Source organism: Pinus tabuliformis, chromosome 2_2, assembly GCF_031772625.1.
Source record: "Pinus tabuliformis cultivar Carrire ecotype Pingquan chromosome 2_2, CPIR1, whole genome shotgun sequence".
Classification (NCBI taxonomy): domain Eukaryota; kingdom Viridiplantae; phylum Streptophyta; class Pinopsida; order Pinales; family Pinaceae; genus Pinus; species Pinus tabuliformis.
Genome location: NC_142300.1, coordinates 633,262,760 through 633,285,848, shown reverse-complemented (window position 1 = coordinate 633,285,848; position 23,089 = coordinate 633,262,760).

Sequence of the window (23,089 nt, the reverse complement as noted above, 5' to 3'; positions counted from 1 at the left end):
AGCAAAACGAAACCAGTTTGGGAAACCATGGCTTTTACTGCCTTTGTAACCAAAATGCTGAGGTTTGACTAGCGTGGACCACATAACCAAGAGCTTTTGATTTGCTGTAGAATCGATTTTTCACCATGCTTGTACATTCAAGTTTTCGTTCCTATCGATTGCTTTGGCTTGCATGTCATGCCACGTATTAGATGATAAACCATTTACAGGATGTTATGACTTCTTGTAATATTTTATTGAAAATTTATAATTTCTAACATAAAAACTCATAAATTAACTTTAATGCAAACTAACAACTATAATGCTATTAATTAATCAATTTCAAGGAATATAAGGGGTCTATGGAGGAAAAAGGTAGACAAATGATGGTGTTTTTAGAAGAAAAAGATGGTAATGGAATGGTACCAACAATCACATGCATCATTTATTCTAGAACCCTTCACCAATTCCAAATTAAATTTTAAAAACACTTTTCAGAACTAGTCTCTACCTTGCATGTGCTTGCAAAGTCCCCAATTTTTTTATTTTATTTTATTTATTTATTTTTTTTTTTTTTCTGAGTGAGGGAGCCTCCTCTGGCTAGAAAAGACCAGTTTCTAGTCAAAGCGTCTTGTGGTTACCTTTTGTGAATCTACCTTTAGCTTAGTAGAATTCACAGAGTTCTAACATATTTTATGACTGAGAGTATAGAGATTGAGCCATCCTCATTCGAGGAAGTAGTGAAAAAACTAGTATGGGTTGATGTCATGGTAGAGGCTCCATTATTAGAAACAATATTTGGGAAGTGGTCCCAAGACTAGAAAACAAGTCAGTGGTGAGTTCCAAATGTCTTTACAAGGTAAATCAATCAAAAGATGGGAGTGTGGAGAAACAAAAGGATAGATTTGTGGCCAGAGGGTTCTCTCAAGTGGAGGGAATTGATTAAGAGGAGATATTTGCTCCACTAGCAAGGTAATATTCAATCAAATCTATTCTAGCACTTTCAACGCAGATGGGATGGAAGATACATCAGATTGATGTGAAGACAACATTCCTCAATAATATGACTGAGGAAGAGGTGTACATTGAGAAACTAGAAGGATTTGAGACCTTCAACAGAGAGTCACATGTGTGCAGACTCAAGCGAGGGCTGTATGGAATGAAACAAGAACCTTGTGCTTGGTACACCAGGATTGAAAGCTATTTCACCTAGTAGGGCTTCACCAAAAGTGAAGTAGATGTGAACTTGTACCATATTGTGGTTGAAGGTAATTTCTTGATTACAATATTATACGTCGATGATTTAATTCTAACAGGTGATGAGAAGCTGATAAAATCTTGCAAAGAGGATCTTGCAAGAGAATTCGAGATGAAGGACCTAGGGCTCATGCATTATTTCCTTGGTATGGGAATATGAAAAGGAGATGAGGAATTGCTTGTCTCTCAGGGAAAGTATGCCAACGAGATACTTAAGAAGTTCCACATAGAGAGAAACAAACCCATCAATACTCCTCTAACAGGGAACTAGAGGAAGGAAGATTCTACTTCAGATGAAGTAGTGGAGGCTACTATTTATAAGTAGCTTGTGGGTTCACTTATGTATTTGGTGAACACACGACCGAACATATGTTTTTCAGTTATTCAACTTAGTCAAACAATGGTTAATCCAACCAAACTCTATTGGAATATTGGAAGGAAACTAAACATGTGTTGAGATACCCTAGAGGCACCACTCAGTTTGGTATTTGGTACAAGCAGACAAAGGGAGTGAAACTTCAAGGCTTCACAGATGCAGATTGGGTAGGGAGTCCATTCTACAAGAAGATCACATCAGGGGGAATCTTCAGTATTGGGTCAACAACAATTTCTTGGTACATCAGGAAGCGAAGATCAGTTGCACTTAGTTCGTCAGAAGCATTATACATGGATGCTAGTCAAGAAACTTATGTGGCTATCTAGATGAGGAAGATCCTTGTTGGGTTATTTGGTCAGTAGATGGATTCTACAATGATTTATTGTGACAATCAGAGTTGTATCAAATTCTATGAGAATCCAGTTTTTTCATGATTGGTCCAAGAATATTGATGTCCGGTATCACCATATATGAGATTGTGTGCATAGGAGAATCATGTTGCTGGAGTACATTCCTATAGAGGAACACGACGCAGATATTTTGACAAAAGCATTGTCAAGATACAAATTCGAGTTTCATAGAGGCAAGATCGAGGTAGCAGATAATCCCTTTTTTGTTGAGAAGGAGTGTTGAAAATGAAACAAGACAATCCTAATTTAATTTTATCCTTGAATTAAATTGGGAATAAAATTGTAATTCCACATCTCATGACTACTAGTATTAGTTAGCTAAGTTAATTTGACTTAGTTGACTCATTTAATTCGAATTTAAGGTCTAACTTGAGTCATTAGAGTGTCTCTTACTTTATAGGAGCCTTGGTTGAGTTTATTTTGAGTTGTAATTAATTAATTCATTTTAACTGAGTTAAAGTCAATTAAACTAGTTCCAACTATTGGAGGAACTAGTGGGAGGTCTAGGAGTGTGGTGCTCCTTGCAGTGATCAACTTGTAAACTGATGATTCACTCATAAATAACTCATGCATGTCAGATATGAGAGTTACCCAATTGAGATTGGAGTTCAGGGACAATATACTATCAATTGTATAATCATTTGAATTGTACAACTGGTGCATGAAGTAAGAGGAAGTCCTATGAGGACTGCACAATTCCAATTGAGGAATTTCCCTAATTAATAGGGGGCTATTCCCAAGGAAACATCACAAGGAAATATGGACTTGGGCAAGAAGAAAATTGGTTAAGTATTGGCTTGGGCTTGTCTAGGAAGCTATGAGACAGATAGATATAGTGCATATGTTGCTTGGGCTTGAGCAAAGCAATGTATTCTTCTCATATTTTATGACTAATGCAATATACATATATAAGGGGTTTTTAGTTGTGGCTTTCCCCAGGAAATCATTGTGTAATGTGTTGATTGAATTATTTATATTTTATGCTTTGTGATTTCACTATCATTTAATTGTTTCCGATGATGAGTAGAGTAGAGTAGATTCAAGTTTATTGTTTTAGCATATTACAATTAGCAATTTGAATCTACAAGGAAGTTATACATATAATATGCAAAAAAATAGAGAAGAAGTAAATACAATCAGTCATAAATCACAATGAACGCCATGATATGTTTTGGGAAACCCTTATAGGGAAAAAAAAAAGGTGGAAAGTGAGGCTTCTCTACGCTCTTTTGTTTGGAATGGAAATGATGCAAGTACAAAGGAGAAGGGTCTCTTCATGGAGTTGCCTAAAACCTGTGGCTCATGGGTTGCTACAAAATACAAAACCCTTTGTTATGCTCTCTCTTTATCCACACTCAGTTACTATGCTCTTCTATGGAACAAAATACAAGCAAATAGAATGAAACCCCTTTTCCTCCTAGTGGCATGGTTATAACACACTGATAACCAACTGGGGATTATAATTGACCCATTCTACCCTCAACATGAGTTACAACTCGATACTTCTAGAGTCTTCTTTATAGTCCCCACGTGGTTATCACCTTTTCCATGAGTAATAGAGATTGACATGGCATCCTATCGAATTATGTTGGTCAATCCCGATAGGTCAACTTTTGTGAGGCATAACTTTGTTATATGAACTTTGATTAAGGTGATTCTTGTGCCATTGAAAATGTATTAGTGCGTAAATTATGGAATATAGGCCCATAGTTAGTTCGAGACCACAAAAGTGGTCATTTAAGGACTCAAAATGGCCCTAATTTTTTTTTCCTCAATTTCCAAAACTAGGACTGCTGGAAAAAATGGCCTTTTAAGTTGATTCCTATTTTTTTTCCAGTTTTTCAACTCTGAAAGCATCAAGATGGATGTCAAATAATATAATGATGCAATCCAAATCATTCAACTTTAACTAATTCAAACATTTCCATAGTTTTCGAAGTACATTGGTGGGAAACCATTGCCGAGGTGTGATAAGGCCTAGAACTAGGTCGAGAGTCAAGAAGAACATGGAGGAATCAGTTCCTCAAGCAGTTATTGAGATTTAAGAGGAGAAAGAAAAGGAGAAACAAAAGGAGAAATAAGAAAAACAAGTGGAGCAAGACACAATGCAGTTTGAAGAAGAAGATCTCAAGATGGTGAAAATGAAAGAGGCTCTTTCCAAGTATCAGTTGAAGATATCATTTTTGAAGAGGAAAAATAGAGAATTGAAAGAAACGATCCATCAAACAGATGAACAAAAGGAAAGGGAAAAGATAACCCCTAGACCTATTATAAAGGATAAAGGAAAACAAGTTGCATTTGTTGAATAGTTCAAAGAGCCTAAAATAGAGTCCAGTGGGCCTACAACCAGAGCAACAAAGTTGAAACAAGATTGGGTGCAACAAATGAAGAAAGTGGCCCAATCACCTGATAGGCCAGACTTTGACCAATGGAAGGAATACCAAAGATGTTTAGAAGAACTTGAGGAGTGTCAGATGCAGGTGATAAGAATAAAGCAGGATAATCAAGATTATAAGAAATATGTTCAACATTTGCTTGAAAATTGTGACAAAGAAATGCGTGAGGCCTCCAAATCCCTAGACAGAGGTAAGCACTTTGTCAAATGGTCACTTCCTGCAAGAAGGCAATGCAAGAATATTTATGTCAGAAACCTAGTACTAAAGACAAGGCTAAGGAGTATGAATAAAAGATTAGCTGAGGGATGGGAACCAGTCAGGAAATACAAAGAGGCAACCAAGATACCTCCATCTGGAAGAGTGCCAAGACCAAGATCTAAAGCTCAGTCTGAAACAAAGCCTTCTCAACCAGTGCCTACTGAACATAAGGATTCTACACCTAAAGCTCCTAAGGTTCAAGCTTCCACCAGTAGAGCATCCAACAAGAGGAAAAGGAGGTAACAATTTCTTGTTTGATTTTTTTGCAGTTTGTCCATGACCGAAGGTGTTTATGTTGCACAACATGGGTACTTTTTTTGTTTTCAAGTTGCAGTTGGAATTTTGATTAGTATGTTGAAATGGTTTTGGATATTTGGAGCGACCTACAGTACTATGGTTTTGTTTTGTTAAACTTGATGGAATAAAAGAGGCAGTATTGAAAGTTCAGCTACGCAGCCGCTGCGTAACCCTTGCCTACAAATTTCTACAAATGCAAGGAAGATGCCAACTATCAGAGGTTGAAGGAATGAACGTGTATTAGAGGTGGGAGCCAACTTAGACCACTAGTCACTAATCACGTGACACCCTTGGGAGAAAAATGTGCCAACACCGTCGTTGCCCAACTGCTACCTAGTCACTGCGCAGTCAACAACCAACTGGCCATGTTTTTACAGCTTTTATTGATCCATGAGGATATAGTTTGAAGATATATATATGATTTTAAAGATTTAGGTTTTTTAAGATAAAGTGATAAGCAATTTTTAGTTGAGGAAAAGAACTTAACTTGAAACAACAAAAAAATTCCTCTTTTTGGTTTGATTCGATTTGCTGTATGGATCAACGATGCATTTCATCTAAATGTTTTTTACTTGCTACATAATGTTTATTTAAGTTGGAAACTAGATGGAGTAGGGGTTGTTGTTGGTTCGATATTATTCTGAAATGTTGTAGACACATGTGTGTTGTGATATTTATTAATGAATACACTTGATGCTAAAGTTATTCCAGTTACCATTACAAAGATTCTTGCGATATGATGCTTCGAAATTGTCCTTCTCCAGTGTATTTGTGATCTTATTTATGTTTCTTCTTAGTATTCTTTAAAGGTATAATGGAACAACTACATTAGAATTCATCTTGTATGCTCTTTTTTAGCTGTACCAAATGTTTCAATTGCAAATGGAATGTATTATGCCTTTAAATGTTCTATTTTTCCCTCTTGATATTCACTCATTGAAATTGCAGTAACAAAAGTTTCATTTGTTCTGTTATAGTGGATGAGTGTTTTTATGTTCATGTTCCACTGTACTACAAATTGTTTTCCTATTCGAAGTATGTACTAGACAAGCCTTTGTGTATGCAATTGGTTGGGAAATGCATAGGTATGATGAGCCAATAAAGTCATGATCACTGTAGTGGCCAATATAGGGTGCTAGATTAGACTAGATTTATTATCAACCAGGGTCAGTAAACTTCAAGGCATGCGTCTAGTGTCTATAGACATAAAGGATTCCTAACTAAGTGTTTATTGTGATAGGTTGTAGTACTTATTTAGAGAAGGTTAAGATATGTTTCCTCTCACCTTAACACTCAGATCACCTAACTTATCTAACTGTCCTAAGGATACAACGTATTACTAGACTGAGATTTTAATCCCCTTACAAGGATGCTATGCACAAAAGCTCTGTCAAGTTAACACTTGAGCATTCATGAAAAATCAAAAGCAATCAAAAGCACACTAAAATTTAAATGCATGAAAAACAGAGTCTATGGAGATGCTTCAAAATATAACGATGGATCAAATCTCTTACAAGATATGGTTCAATGATCTTAATGATGAAATCTTCAAGCTATCACCATAAATACCATTTGTGAGAATTCCCAATCAAATTGACAAAATCATAAGCATGGAAATAACATTAAACACTATGCGTTCTATTCAAATTCAAAAACTGCTAAGGAAATGAAATTAACAGTATACCAATCCACGCAGGGCCCGTCCATGTTTCAATGGTACACTAAAGTAAACTCAAGCAACGAGAGTATTAACGCATAAACACTGCTGGAGTAAAACCATGACTATATTCAAGTACTGTAGATTGCAATCACATACCAAAGTTCTGTTCTCAAACGATGCACAGAGATAATAATCGTAACTGTAACTGTTAACAAAACGATACGCAGTCTTTATCTGCTTGTCCCTATCTGAATCGAATGTACATTCATTAAGAAGTTGTTTCCGCTTTTACAAAGGAATGATTTTTGGTCATTTCTAATCTAAACCGATTTCCAAAAAGAAAACAAAACGAAACCGGTTTGGCAAACCATGGCTTTTACTGCCTTTGTAACCAAAATGCTGAGGTTTGACCAGCGTGGACCGCATAACCAAGAGCTTTTGATTTGCTGTAGAATCGATTTTTCACCATGCTTGTACATTCCAGTTTTCGTTCCTATCGATTGCTTTGGCTTGCCTGTCATGCCACGTATTAGATGATAAACCATTTACAGGATGTTATGACTTCCTGTAATCTTTTATTGAAAATTTCTAATTTCTAATATAAAAACTCATAAATTAACTTTAATGCAAACTAACAACTATAATGCTATTAATTAATCAATTTCAAGGAATATAAGGGGTCTATGGAGGAAAAAGGTAGACAAATGATGGTGTTTTTAGAAGAAAAATATGGTAATGGAATGGTACCAACAATCACATGCATCATTTATTTTAGAACCCTTCACCAATTCCAAATTAAATTTTAAAAACACGTTTCAGAACTAGTCTCTACCTTGTATGTGCTTGCAAAGTCCCCAATTTTAATTTTTTTTTCTGAGTGAGGGAGCCTCCTCTGGCTAGAAAAGACCAGTTTCTAGTCAAAGCGGCTTGTGGTTACCTTTTGTGAATCTACCTTTAGCTTAGTAGAATTCACAGAGTTCTAACATATTTTATGACTGAGAGTATAGAGATTGAGCCATCCTCATTCGAGGAAGTAGTGAAAAAACTAGTATGGGTTGATGTCATGGTAGAGGCTCCATTATCAGAAACAATATTTGGGAAGTGGTCCCAAGACCAGAAAACAAGTCGGTGGTGAGTTCCAAATGTCTTTACAAGGTAAAGCAATCAAAATATGGGAGTGTGGAGAAACAAAAGGATAGATTTTTGGCCAGAGGGTTCTCTCAGGTGGAGGGAATTGATTAAGAGGAGATATTTTCTCCACTAGCAAGGTAATATTCAATCAAATCTATTCTAGCACTTTCAACGCAGATGGGATGGAAGATACATCAGATTGATGTGAAGACAACATTCCTCAATAATATGACTGAGGAAGAGGTGTACATTGAGAAACTAGAAGGATTTGAGACCTTCAACAGAGAGTCACATGTGTGCAGACTCAAGCGAGGGCTGTATGGAATGAAACAAGAACCTTGTGCTTGGTACACCAGGATTGAAAGCTATTTCACCTAGTTGGGCTTCACCAAAAGTGAAGTAGATGTGAACTTGTACCATATTGTGGTTGAAGGTAAATTCTTGATTATAGTATTATACGTCGATGATTTAATTCTAACAGGTGATGAGAAGCTGATAAAATCTTGCAAAGAGGATCTTGCAAGAGAATTCGAGATGAAGGACCTAGGGCTCATGCATTATTTCCTTGGTATGGGAATATGACAAGGTGATGAGGAATTGCTTGTCTCTCAGGGAAAGTATGCCAACGAGATACTTAAGAAGTTCCACATGGAGAGAAACAAACCCATCAATACTCATCTAACAGGGAACTAGAGGAAGGAAGATGCTACTTCAGATGAAGTAGTGGAGGCTACTATTTATAAGCAGCTTGTGGGTTCACTTATGTATTTGGTGAACACACGACCGAACATATGTTTTTCAGTTATTCAACTTAGTCAAATAATGGTTAATCCAACCAAACTCTATTGGAATATTGGAAGGAAACTAAACATGTGTTGAGATACCCTAGAGGCACCACTCAGTTTGGTATTTGGTACAAACAGAAAAAGGGAGTGAAACTTCGAGGCTTCACAGATGCAGATTGGGTAGGGAGTCCATTCTACAAGAAGATCACATCAGGGGGAATCTTCAGTATTGGGTCAACAACAATTTCTTGGTACATCAGGAAGCGAAGATCAGTTGCACTTAGTTTGTCAGAAGCATTATACATGGATGCTAGTCAAGAAACTTATGTGGCTATCTAGATGAGGAAGATCCTTGTTAGGTTATTTGGTCAGTAGATGGATTCTACAATGATTTATTGTGACAATCAGAGTTGTATCAAATTCTATGAGAATCCAGTTTTTTCATGATTGGTGTTTGGTCAATTTAGTGTGATCTAAATTGCTATTTATAATGTCAACCCGGGGTTCGTAAACTGACGAAGTGAAGTGTACTATATGTACTAGATAACCATTTCCTTAGTCTTTTGTTGTTTTTAGTTTTTTTTTTTAAGTTTGTTTTTGAATTTATCTTTCCCTACTGTGAGATGATGAAAAGGTGATAAAGCAAGTGAAATGTGGATGATTATGGTGATCTCTAAGTGATTTTCAAAACTTAAAAGAGAGAAAGCTTTAAAATAACTGAAATGAAATCAATTCTTCAAAAGAAATAAAGACATCAAACAATGAACTATGACATCGGCCCAGTATCTTTGTTGCTGAATGAAAATGAAAGTGAAATCTACACTAAACTCAATTAAAAGTAAGAACAACTAATCCACACTAGTTCAACTCTTCAACTCAATCTTCGTTGTGAGAAGATATCATGAAATGTTAAGCAATGTGAAATCTCAAAGAAGTTAAACTAAACTAATCACACTACTTTAACTTTCTTGACCTTTTGCCTTTCAGCTTAATTTACCCTGTGAGAAACAGTCATGAACAAGTCAAGCAATGTGAGATCTAAAGCAAACTAAATCAAGCTATAATGAGTGATATTCTGGTTCCTAATAGAGTTATTTGATTATAGAAAGGAACCGTTAGCAGATGAATAACATGATATCTAAGAGCAGAAAATAAATGTACAACTTAAGGAAATGACAGTTCTGGAAATCAAACTTCAGAAAACAAGAGTCAGCGACAAAGACAAGATGATCTCGTATGCCAATAGTTATAAAAAGAAAAGGTGAAAAATTGCCCTGGGCTGCCTAAGAACACCTGCAAAAACACTGATCAGTTGTAACCATAAAAGAGCAGCAATGAAAATGTAAATCAACAGAAATCAAAAAGCTTTGTTATGTACAGCTAATATACATGTTGAAATAAAACGCAACATTTAAATCACAACTGTACAGCTAATATACATGAACAGGAAAAAGTAATGCAAGAGTTAAAAGACAACTGTACAAGGATTCAGTAAGCAGGGGCCCTCTGCCACTTCAACCGATTCAACGAACAGCTACAAGCTTAAGTTTAAACCAGTCTTCTCATATATTAAACAGCAACGTAAAAGTGTAGTGGGGAAATACAACAACTTCGGATTACATTACAAAAAGATTAACGTGTACAACGTTCATGGACGCATTATTTATAAGGAAAGAAAGCTAAAACAGATTAACTAAATCTACGCTATTAACCACGCTGCCAGAGACACGTAAATCCTCTTCAGCCCGGATCTAGGTAACTGTCATCATGTTTATTAAATCTGAGAGGTATGGCTGTTGGATTCACGTTATCAGGATGTCTTCGTGGCTAAGGATTGTGCCAGGTACTTCACATGCTCAAAAACATAGCTACGCAGAGCGGTGCCACCGCTGAACACTTCCGTTGACTATCCTTTGCCCCTTGTTTGACCGCGGGCTTTTATGGCCGTGCTGGATGATCTGGAGGGACACGATCCATGTCCTTGACTCCTGTAACTTGCCCATGTGGATCATTTCTTGAGAGGAGACCTGTAGCATGGTGTTTGACAAAATGGCTGCGGAATCCTGTGCTGGCTGCAGAAACCTGGGTCAGCTACGGAAACCTGTATCAGCTGCGGAAACTGAGAAGCTTCCGCAGTTGTCTGAACAAAATTCTAAACCAAACAACAGTCATCAGCGTAGTTAGAAAACCATGTCAAAATCTCGTTTTTAAACTAAAATACAATGATTTAATCAACTTGGTGGATAAAATGAGTGGAAAAGAAGGCTGAAAGGGTGTATGGGAAGGTGCAGGTTCGAGGCTCAACATACCCCCACTGTGAAGGTGTTGCATGTCCTCATGCAATCAAAACTTAGTTATTTCCCTCAATCCATATGCTCTGAGGCTTCTGCAAGAACATCTAGCCCTCTTCTCTTTCTCTTTGATGCTAAAATGGTCCTTGGTTTCCTGACTAGACATTTGAACTTAAGATTAATCAATGCCCCGCTCAACTTTTTACACTTCTTCTTCAGCTTCCTGTTCTTCTTCTTCCACAGTCCTAGATGGAGCATAGTGTTATCATGGACAATCTTGTCTACCTTGCTCTGCTCTTTGAGTGTTTCGTTTTCCGGTTTGATGTGCCTATTTAAGACTTCCAATTCAAACACTTCCTATTTTAAAGACTGTACTTGTGCATCAAGTGGCAAGGTGGTGCTTGGTCCTGCAGCTGATTGTTCCAAGGACTCTAGGTAGTAATATGCTTCTTGTTGGTTGGAATCTACCTCAGGTGTTTTTCTCGGCCTGAACTCAAATTCTGGTGAAGGAGGACTGCTTTCTCTTTCTGGCCGAAAAGGGCTTTCCTCTCGTGGAGGACTTGGCTCAATACTTGGCTGAGTTGGAGATTTCTCAAGTGTCTCTTTATCCAAATCAATAAAGTGAGACTGTTTTTCTTTGGTTTTATTCCCCTTCCCTTTTAGCCTAGTGCTCCTTCTCAGGTATGAACTAGTACTTTTCTCTTGTGCAGCCTGTTTTCCTCTTTGCTTTTTCTTGGTTATGGCAGCAACTTGAATATCTATTAACCTCTCTGACAGAGGTTGATAATATTTTTCTACGGATTGTTCAGGGATGGATAGGTTTCTTGAATGGTTATCTTGCCTTTGTCCTTCTTCTGTTTCTTGTTTTTAGTTCCCTCCTCTTCTTCTTTCTGAACAGTTTCCTGAATGTCTACTGTAGGAGAGTCTTGGGCTGTAATATTCTTTTCTTTCCTCCTACTTCTCTTTGGAATTTTTGGGGAACTGCTTCCAGAGGCTTTAGTCAGTTCTTGGAAGTGGTTTCTTGTCAAAAACTTTTCCCAAGTATCCTTAGTGTTTTTCAACTGATCTTCAATAAGGATTTTTATGAACCCGTGATGGTAAAGATGGGATTCAATACTACCTACGTGTTTTTGAACAGTAGAGCTCATTTTCTTCAAGCTTGATAACAGAAAATAAGGCAAGTTAAGGGTACAACCTTCCATGAAATTCATCATTATCATGGCATGATACATGTACATGGTACCAAAACGACCCTCGCATGTGATAAATTTCTGGACAAGTAATAACAGCGTGGACCATTCTTCTTTTATTGCATGCACAGGGATTCCTTTGGTAAATACAAAGGTATCCATACTTGGGTTTTCGAGCATGATTCTCCATCCTTGATCGTCCACACTTCTGTTTTTGAACCACCTTTTGCCTTCTTGTGGAAGACTTGTTGCAACTGCTATTGTGGCCTCGGTCACTGTAAATTTCAAGTCTCCAACCTCCACTGTTTGTCCATTAAAGGACTTGGCAAAAGCTTTAGTCACTTCTTTATTAACTTTTGAATGAATCTCAGCCACCTTGCTTTCTTTAACGACTCCTTCATTTGAGGATAACCCTCCAGGTACTTTGGTCCCTCCGGTTCAGCTCTTAGTAGTTTTCCCATTCTCGGTTCTAAATTCCGACTGAGAATTCTACTGCGTATGAAGGTTCAGGAAAGAAATGGGCTGATTACGAGATTCTTAGGGTAACTGGAGTAGCCGTAATCGAAGTTCAGGATGTATGTGGTGACTGGAGCAAGGGTTTGGAGCAAACTGTAGTGGATGCAGTGGAAATGGAGAGCAAAGAATGGTATGAGTACCGAGGGAGTAAAGGGTAAGCAACAGTAACGAGTGCAACACTGAACGCATGCGGGAGTGAAGTGATAAATGGGCAGAATAACGACTGAGTCCTTTTGAATCGGATGACTTGCGCACACGTCTCAGCAGACGGCTGTGGAAATTATGGTGAGGGAGAGCCGTAGTACAGTATGTCATGTCTCAAAGTACGGCCAATAAATGGAAGAGCAGTCCATAAATTTAGAATGATCATGGAACCATTAGAAATGAATAGGGTGTGTGGAATGACGTTGGTGGAAGAGGAGTGGTATGGGGCTTGTCGTATCAAATCATTGCATTTAGTGGAACTTGCCATGGTTTAAATAACTATGCATAATAATGACATTGAATTGTTATTTGGTAGAGATTTTTGATCATACCTTTGGAAGTTTATCATTTCTTGATTAAGGCTTCTGACCCATGGTTGTTCTTTGATCTTGAAGATGCCCCATGTCTTTGCTGCACTTGGTGATGATGACACTAACCTTTGACTGTGATTGTTTTTTGAAAATAGAGTGATGTCAGCTGTGGAGACAGAGTGATGCCGGCTGCGGAAATCGTTTCTGGCTATGGAAACTGGTTCTAGCTGCAGAAACTAAGACAACACCTCTTTTAACTGCACAATGATAGTTAGAGAAGAACTAACTGAATAAAATAGTCCTGAGAGGGACTTTTATTGATGAAATGAGTGGAATGAGATGGAAATGGAGTGGAGAGAAGTGGAATGGAGATGAAAATGAGATGGAGGTGAAGTGAAATGACAAGTGAGGTGGAGTGAAGATGGAAAGAGAGAGAGATTTTTTTTTTTTAAGGAAAATATAGAGTGTCAGGTGCCCCTGATTTTCACTCTACATTTTCTGTATAAGACTGCCAATCTATGATTGGTTTTCAGGCTTATACAAAAGTTTTTTTTTTTTTTTTTAACTGAAAGAAACAAAGACTAGGCTGATGGAGGAGAAGGGTTCCTCTCCACCAGCCTCATTGCAGAATTTTCTTGAAACATTTTGACAAAGTCCTCTTTTGAGAGTGGCTTATGATAAATTTTCAATCGGTGGCCATTCACAATGAGAGGAGTTTGAAACTCATCAATGGTCTTGACTCGAACTCCTCCATTGCTAAAGACTTCGTCAATCTCATATGGTCCAAGCCAATGAGTCTGAAATTTTCCTTTGAAGTCTTTAAACTTGGAATCAAACAGTAACGCCCAATCTCCCTTTTGAAACTTTCTCTCTTTGATATATCTGTTATGCCACTTAGTTCTTTAGTGCTGAACTAGATCAGTCCTTAAAATTGCATCTTGTCTTATTTCATCTAGCTCATTCAGCTGCTCCATTCTGTGCTTTTGGGCCTCTGATAGATTCATCCCCAACTGAACTGCCATCTTGAAGGTCTTGACTTGAAACTCAATGGGGAGCAGGAATTCTTTCCCATAAACAAGTTCATAGGGAGAATGTCCTGTTGTGTTCCTCCATGTAGTTCTATAGGCCCATAAGGCTTCAGGAAGCCTTTCTGCCCAATCTCTTCTGTGGAGATGAACAGTTTTGGTGATGATGCTCTCAAGAAATTTGTTTGTAGATTCCACTTGACCATTTTCTTGCGGATGGTACGGAGTAGATTTTCTGTGCTTGATTTTGTATTCTTCCATCAGCTTCTCCATCAAGTTAGATGTAAATTGACTTCCCTGATCTGTCACAATTTCTCTTGGGACACCAAAACGAGTAAAAATATCCTCAAAAAGAAATTGAACAACTGAATTTTCAGTGGTAGAAGGCAATGCCTTGGCTTCTACCCATTTAGTGACATAATCAGTGCAAACCAATATATACTTCTTTTGTTTAGATGGTGGATTAATGGGTCCAATGAAATCTAAAGCCCATTTTTCAAAGGGTTCGATGAGTACCTGTGGCTATAATGGCATTTCATTTGAAAGAGTTAGTCTCCCAACTCTTTGGCAGCTGTCACACCTTCTAACATATTGTTTTGCATCTTTGAAGAGAGAAGGCCAATAATATCCTAAAGAAAGGATTTTATAGGTCGTCCTCTTGTCAGCAAAGTGTCCACCGCACGGTTCATCATGACATGCCTTAAGGATGTCAGGCATTTCATCTTCCCGAACACATCTTCTGATCACACAATCTAGCCATGTTTTAAACAATTCATTAGAAATCCATGAATAATTTGAACTCTCCTGAATAATTTTCCTTTTCTCATTAGGAAATAAGTGTGGAGGTAGCTTCCCTGTAACCAAATAGTTAGCAATATCTGCATACCAAGGAGTTTTAGTAGTTACTGCAAACAAATATTCATCTGGAAACTTATCCTCTACAGGAGAATCTTCGTTAGTATTTTGGATTCTAGACAAGAAATCAGCTACTGTATTTTGTTTCCCTGGTCTATCTAACACAGTAATATTGAATTCTTGTAAAAGTAAAAGCCATCTTGTAACTCTTCCATTAGTAACACATTTTTTCATGAGATATCTAATTGCAGAATGATCAGTATGGACAAAAGTTTCATATCCTGTTAGATAATGTCTAAACTTGTTGATTGCATGAACAACAGCTAAGAACTCTTTTTCAGTCACAGTATAATTTAACTCCGTAGGAGTCAAATTTTTACTGGTGTAGTAAATGGCATAAGGAACTAAATCCTTTTGACCCAACACAGCTCCTAGAGCTGTATCTGAAGCATCTGTAGAAATATGGAAAGGAAGTTTCCAATTTGGCCCTCTCAAAATGGGTGCTTCAGATATTCTTGTTTTCAAAGTTTCAAATGCAGATTGACAGCCAGGATCCCACTTGAATTCACAGTCTTTTGTAAGTGATTTGAAGAGTGGAGATGCTATTTTGGTGAAGTTTTCAATAAATCTTCTATAATATCCAGTAAATCCAAGAAAACTTCTAACATCTTTTTGACAATTTGGAATAGGTAACTTGGAGATGACTTCAACTTTTGATCTATCAACTTTAATCCCATCTCCTGAAATATGATGTTCTAAAACAATCCCTGCAGTAAACATCATAAAACATTTTTCATGACTTAATGAAAGATTTGTTTCTTTACATCTTATAAGGACTTTTTCCAAATTTTCTAATGCCTCTTCAAATGAATTACCATAAACTGTAAAATCATCCATATAGACCTCTACGCAATCATGAATTAGATCAGAAAAGATTCCTAGTACTGCCCTTTGAAATGTTGCAGGTGCATTACATAGTCCAAAAGGAAGTACTCGGTAAGAAAAAGTTCCCCATGGACAGGTAATTGTGGTCTTGTCCTGATCTTCAGGTGCTACCTGAATCTTATTGTAACCACTAATACCATCCAAAAATGAGAAATACTTTTTGCATGCTAAAGTATCTAATACTTGATCAATAAAGGGTAAAGGAAAGTGATCCTTCAAAGTTGCTTTGTTCAATTCCATGTAATCAATGCAAACCCTCCATTTACCATTCTTTTTAGGTACTATAACCAAAGGAGAAACCCACCGGCTATCTGAAATGGGGTAAATGAAGTTTACATTAAGTAACTTTTGGAGCTCTTCTTTCACTATCTCCCTAAGGTTTGGATTCATCCTTCTTTGAGGTTGTCTGATTGGTCTACTGTTTTCCTCAATGTAGATGTGATGAATGCAAGTCTTAGGGTCAATACCTTTCATATCAGTATACTCCCATGCAAATGCAGTAGAATGTTTTTGCAAGATTTTGGTTAGCTCCCCCTGTTGTGATTTTTCCAAGTTTCTGTTGATATTCAATGTTTTTCCTGGAAAAATCTCAATGGCAGAACTACCAAACTCTTCCATAGAGAAAAGAGACATTTGTCTAGATGATAGACACTCAATGTCAGAATCCAACTGAAATTGTGTGTGGTCATATTCTGAAGATGGTTCAAAGTTTTCTAATGTATTTAGAATTTGACTATCTTCACTGATCTCAGAAATGGTAAAGACAGGTAGTATATTATCTTCATCATCAACCCACTCATTATCTCCTATTTCTGTAATTGCTTTCGCTGGAGGATACAGATTGAACTTCTTTGTCGAATTACCATCAGAAATATACATATCCCCAGACCTACAACTTATGAAAGCATCAGCTGTGGCTAGCCAAGGTCTTCCTAAAATAAGAGGATGTCCTCCTAGATTACTCTTGGGAGTTAAAATCATGAAATCTACTGGATATTCCCAAGAGTCTAAGGAGACTGGAATGTCTTCTAATACACCATCTGGTTTAATAATTGATCGATCTGCAAGTTGCAATAAAGTAGGTGTAAAAAGAAGATTAGGAAGTTTTAGCTGTTCCATAGTCTGTCTACTCATGATGTTGATAGCAGCCCCTAAATCAATCAAAGTATTTGGTATTTCTACCCCATTGATATGTGTTTTGACAATTGGACTACCGGGATCTACATATTTCTGCATAGTAATTTTTCCCATCATGATATCTGCAATTTTCCCTACCAGGTGGATTCTTCTGGTATCTCTTGGTTTCCTTCCTGGTCTTTTAAGACTCAACTCCTTTATTGTTTTTGCTAGAATAGGAATCTCTTTAATGGCTTGTAACAAGGGAATCTTGATACAGACATTCTTCAATTCATCTAGAAAATTATAGTCAGGCAACCAAATTTGTTTTTCCACTCCTTTATCAATTTATAATCTTTCAGGAAAAGGAGGTGTGGATAAAGATGCAGGTTGCTCAACTATGGGAGTTGTGGGGGTTAATTCTTTTTCTTTTTCTTTTTGAGTGTTTGGGTTTTGAAGAGATGCTTCAGAACCCTTATTGGCTTCAAGATACTCTTCCTCAAAAATGCTTTGCTTTTGAGCATTTATAGAAGGCTTATCTAGGACTCTACCTGATCTGAGTTGTACTTCATTGAGAGGAACAATCATACAGGTAGGAAATTGTTGACCTTCCATCATGTAAGCATTTTGAGGGTTTTTATTATTGGGGTTTGGCAATGGCTGAGAAGGAAGTTGATTTGACTTCTGTTGGAATGGAAGCAAGAGTTGAGAATTTGGATTCTGTTGAGAAGGTTGTTGTTGTTGTGGAAATGGCAATGATAGTTGTGGATTTTGATTTGGAAGTTGTGGAGCTTGTTGGTTTTGAAAAGATGGAGGATATTGGTAAAATTGAGCAAATCTCCCATAAGGATTTTGCATACCTTGTACCCATGATTGAAAAGGATTTTGAGGTTGGGACCAAGGTTGTTGCCAAGGATTCCAATTTGGTGGGTTTTGAAAGTTCATAGGGTTGCTAAACCCTTGATTTTGTTGCCCCTGCCAAGGTCTCCTTGCAACAACACAGAGAGATTCAATTGTATTTTGATCTTCTTGAAAGACAGCTTTGAGCCCAGGAATTGAAGGACAATCCTTGGTCTCATGATTCTCTGAACAAATTACACATGTTTCTACAACTTTTGCATCCAAGGGACATTCCCTTAGAGCATGTTTCTTCCTACACTTTGGGCAAAAGATGGCCAAAGCCTCAACTTCTGCTTTCTGCTTATTGTGAATCTTAAGGGTGTCCAGTTGCTCACTAAGACTCCCTAAGATGTCAGTTTTGAATTCATCAAGCATGTTGCCAATCTTAGCCCTACTTACTGATCCAGTTGCAGATTTGTTTGCTCTGATGAGAGAAGGATCTCTGGGCCCTTTTTGAGTTTTAGATTTCCCTCTTGAGAGATGGACACATAGCTCTGCTATATCATTGAGTGAAAGTTGAGATATATCTCCCTTCCCCATCATGTTCAAAATATCTATCCATTCATCTCTAATGGCTTTTAATAGAAGGGATTTCAAGGTCTCCTCATCTAAGTTACTCATTTTTGCTCTTTTCAGGTTGTATTGAAATCTTTCAAGTAAATCCTCCAAGTTTTCATCTTCTCTTTGCATCATTTTGAATACCTCATCCTTGTGATTGGTGGGCATACAATAGTCCAGGTACCTATCCAAAAATGTTTGTTTCATATCATTCCAAGACCTAATGGATTGACTGAGTAATCCCATGAACCATTTCAAGGCTGCTCCCTTCAATGTTGAAGGAAACAGTTTTAGTTTTTGAGAGTCTTCCAGATAATCATAAGTTCGACACACGACTTCAAACTCAAATAGAAATGTTTCAGGGTCCTCATTCCTTAACCCATGGAAGTTTGGGAGGACAGATGTTGAGATGTTTTTCATTGTGGCTCGGGAGTCCTCATCGACTATAGGAAATCCAAATGAGTTATCTCCATCCCTATTTCCCCCAATGTTACCTCTACCTCTTCCATTGTCTATTTCTTGAAGTAGATGGACTTGTAAAAATCGAACTCTTGGCTCTAGCTAAAAATCTTCCCCTAGAATCTCTTGCTCTATGCATGTCATTTTTTATTTTTCTTCAAGTCGGGGTAATAATTCTCTTTCTGATCTTCCAGGTCACTCTAGGTGCAAGAAGAGAGCATACTCAAGAAACTATTAAATCAATAACTTTCTCTTTATTGATCCTCCAGATCACACTAGGTGCAAGAGGAGAGCATACTTTGAGAGGTTATCAATTTTCCTTCCTTGAAATTTTCTTGTTTTTTTTTTAAGAATTTGGCTACCTAATTTCACTTCCCCGGCAACGGCGCCAAAATATTCGGTCAATTTAGTGTGATCTAAATTGCTATTTATAATGTCAACCCGGGGTTCGTAAACTGACGAAGTGAAGTGTACTATATGTACTAGATAACCATTTCCTTAGTCTTTTGTTATTTTTAGTTTTTTTTTTTTTAAGTTTGTTTTTGAATTTATCTTTCTCTACCGTGAGATGATGAAAAGGTGATAAAGCAAGTGAAATGTGGATGATTATGGTGATCTCTAAGTGATTTTCAAAACTTAAAAGAGAGAAAGCTTTAAAATAACTGAAATGAAATCAATTCTTCAAAAGAAATAAAGACATCAAACAATGAACTATGACATTGGCCCAGTATCTTTGTTGCTGAATGAAAATGAAAGTGAAATCTACACTAAACTCAATTAAAAGTAAGAACAACTAATCCACACTAGTTCAACTCTTCAACTCAATCTTCCTTGTGAGAAGATATCATGAAATGTTAAGCAATGTGAAATCTCAAAGAAGTTAAACTAAACTAATCACACTACTTTAACTTTCTTGACCTTTTGCCTTTCAGCTTAATTTACCCTGTGAGAAACAGTCATGAACAAGTCAAGCAATGTGAGATCTAAAACAAACTAAATCAAGCTATAATGAGTGATATTCTGGTTCCTAATAGAGTTATTTGATTATAGAAAGGAACCGTTTGCAGATGAATAGCATGATATCTAAGAGCAGAAAATAAATGTACAACTTAAGGAAATGACAGTTCTGGAAATCAAACTTCAGAAAACAAGAGTCAGCGACAAAGACAAGATGATCTCATATGCCAATAGTTATAAAAAGAAAAGGTGAAAAATTGCCCCGGGTTGCCTAAGAACACCTGCAAAAACACTGATCAGTTGTAACCATAAAAGAGCAGCAATGAAAATGTAAATCAACAGAAATCAAAAAGCTTTGTTATGTACAACTATTATACATGTTGAAATAAAACGCATCATTTAAATGACAACTGTACAACTAATATACATGAACAGGAAAAAGTAATGCAAGAGTTAAAAGACAACTGTACAAGGCTTCAGTAAGAAGGGGCCCTCTGCCACTTCAACCGAATCAACGAATAGCTACAAGCTTAAGTTTAAACCTGTCTTCTCATATATTAAACAGCAACGTAAAAGTGAAGTGGGGAAATACAACCTTCAGATTACATTACAAAAAGATTAACTTGTATAGCGTTCATGGACGCATTATTTATAAGGAAAGAAAGCTAAAACAGATTAACTAAATCTACGCTATTAACCATGCTGCCAGAGACACGTAAATCCTCTTCAGCCCGGATCTAGGTAGCTGTCATCATGTTTATTAAATATGAGAGGTATGGCTGTTGGATTCACGTTATCAGGATGTCTTCGTGGCTGAGGATTGTGCCACGTAGCTTCATGTGCTCAAAAACAGAGCTACACAGAGCCGTGCCACCGCTGAACACTTCCGTTGACTATCCTTTGCCCCTTGTTTGACCGCGGGCTTTTATGGCCGTGCTGGATGATCTGGAGGGACACGATCCATGTCCTTGACTCCTGTAACTTGCCCATGTGGCTCATTTCTTGAGAGGAGACCTATAGCATGGTGTTTGACAAAACGGCTGCGGAATCCTATGCTGGCTGCAGAAACCTGGGTCAGCTACGGAAACCTGTATCGGCTGCGGAAACTGAGAAGCTTCCGCAGCTGTCTGAAAAAAATTCTAAACCAAACAACAATCATCAGCGTAGTTAGAAAACCATGTCAAAAGCTCGTTTTTAAACTAAAATACAATGATTTAATCAACTTGGTGGATAAAATGAGTGGAAAAGAAGGCTGAGAGGGTGTATGGGAAGGTGCAGGTTCGAGGCTCAACAATTGGTCCAAGAATATTGACGTTCGGTATCACCATATATGAGATTGTGTGCATAGGAGAATCATGTTGCTGGAGTACATTCCTATAGAGGAACACGACACAAATATTTTGACAAAAGCATTGCCAAGATACAAATTCGAGTTTCATAGAGGCAAGATCGAGGTAGCAGATAATCCCTTTTTTGTTGAGAAGGAGTGTTGAAAATGAAACAAGACAATCCTAATTTAATTTTATCCTTGAATTAAATTGGGAATAAAATTGTAATTCCACATCTCATGACTACTTGTATTAGTTAGCTAAGTTAATTTGACTTAGTTGACTCATTTAATTCGAATTGAGGGTCTAACTTGAGTCATTAGAGTGTCTCTTACTTTATAGGAGCCCTGGTTGAGTTTATTTTGAGTTGTAATTAATTAATTCAGTTTAACTGAGTTAAAGTCAATTAAACTAGTTCCAACTATTGGAGGAACTAGTGGGAGGTCTAGGAGTGTGGTGCTCCTTGCAGTGATCAACTTGTAAACTAATGGTTCACTCATAAATAACTCATGCATGTCAGATATGAGAGTTACCCAATTGAAATTGGAGTTCAGGGACAATATACTATCAATAGTATAATCATTTGAATTGTACAACTGGTGCATGAAGTCAGAGGAAGTCCTATGAGGACTGCACAATTCCAATTGAGGAATTTCCCTAATCAATAGGGGGCTATTCCCAAGGAAACATCACAAGGAAATATGGACTTGGGCAAGAAGAAAATTGGTTAAGTATTGGCTTGGGCTTGTCTAGGAAGCTATGAGAGAGATAGATATAGTGCATATGTTGCTTGGGCTTGAGCAAAGCAATGTATTCTTCTCATATTTTATGACTAATGCAATATACATATATAAGGGGTTTTTAGTTGTGGCTTTCCCCAGGAAATCATTGTGTAATGTGTTGATTGAATTATTTATCTTTTATGCTTTGTGATTTCACTATCATTTAATTGTTTCCAGTGATGAGTAGAGTAGAGTAGATTCAATTTTATTTGTTTTAGCATATTTCAATTGCAATTTGAATCTACAAGGAATATATACATATTCAAAAATATCACTCAACAACAAAATTGTTGAACAGTGCCAAATTAGCTGAATGCCAAGATTGTTATGGGAAATGATTACATAAAAAAAAAAGTATGTGGAAATAAGAATGTCTGGCTTTTTGTAACGTTAAACTTGAATTTAATCAATGAATGTAGTAATTAATAGGTTTATTGTTAGCAATTTATGGTTAGATTTTAGTAATTTAGGGTTTTTCTCCTTATATTTAATGTAATATAGACTATGTAATGGGTTGATGATTTCATTGTATGATGTATTTTGGCTATTGTGTTTATTTAATGTAATATAGACTATGGGTTGATGATTTCATTTTAGGATGTATTTTGGCCATTGCGTTTGGTTGCTTGATGTCTTATTACTAAATCACTTTGATATGGTAATTAATAGGTTTGTTGTTGGTTGTTTACTGTACCTAGTTTTAGTAATTTATGATTTTATATTTTAGGTAAGGTAAACTATTTAATGTTTTAATCATACTCTGTAAAATGTCTTTGAATTAATATATTTTGGAACTATATATTTTATTATTATTAGTGTTGTGACAAACTTTTTTTTCTAATTATTTTTATATATACTGTTATGAATGGTAATTTATGTAAATAATATGTAAGTAAAATATATTACTTGATTGAAAAAGTGGATACAAATTCAGAAGACTAATGAGGATGATTTGCTTGTAGACCTAAGACACTGTTTTTATTTCACCACCTACTCCTTGATGGATTTATGACACTGCTGGTGCAACATTGAATTTAGGGAATGGACTCCTTGAGTGAAGGAAAAGCATGTAGTCTTGGTTCTTGTAAAGGCGTGTGCATGGC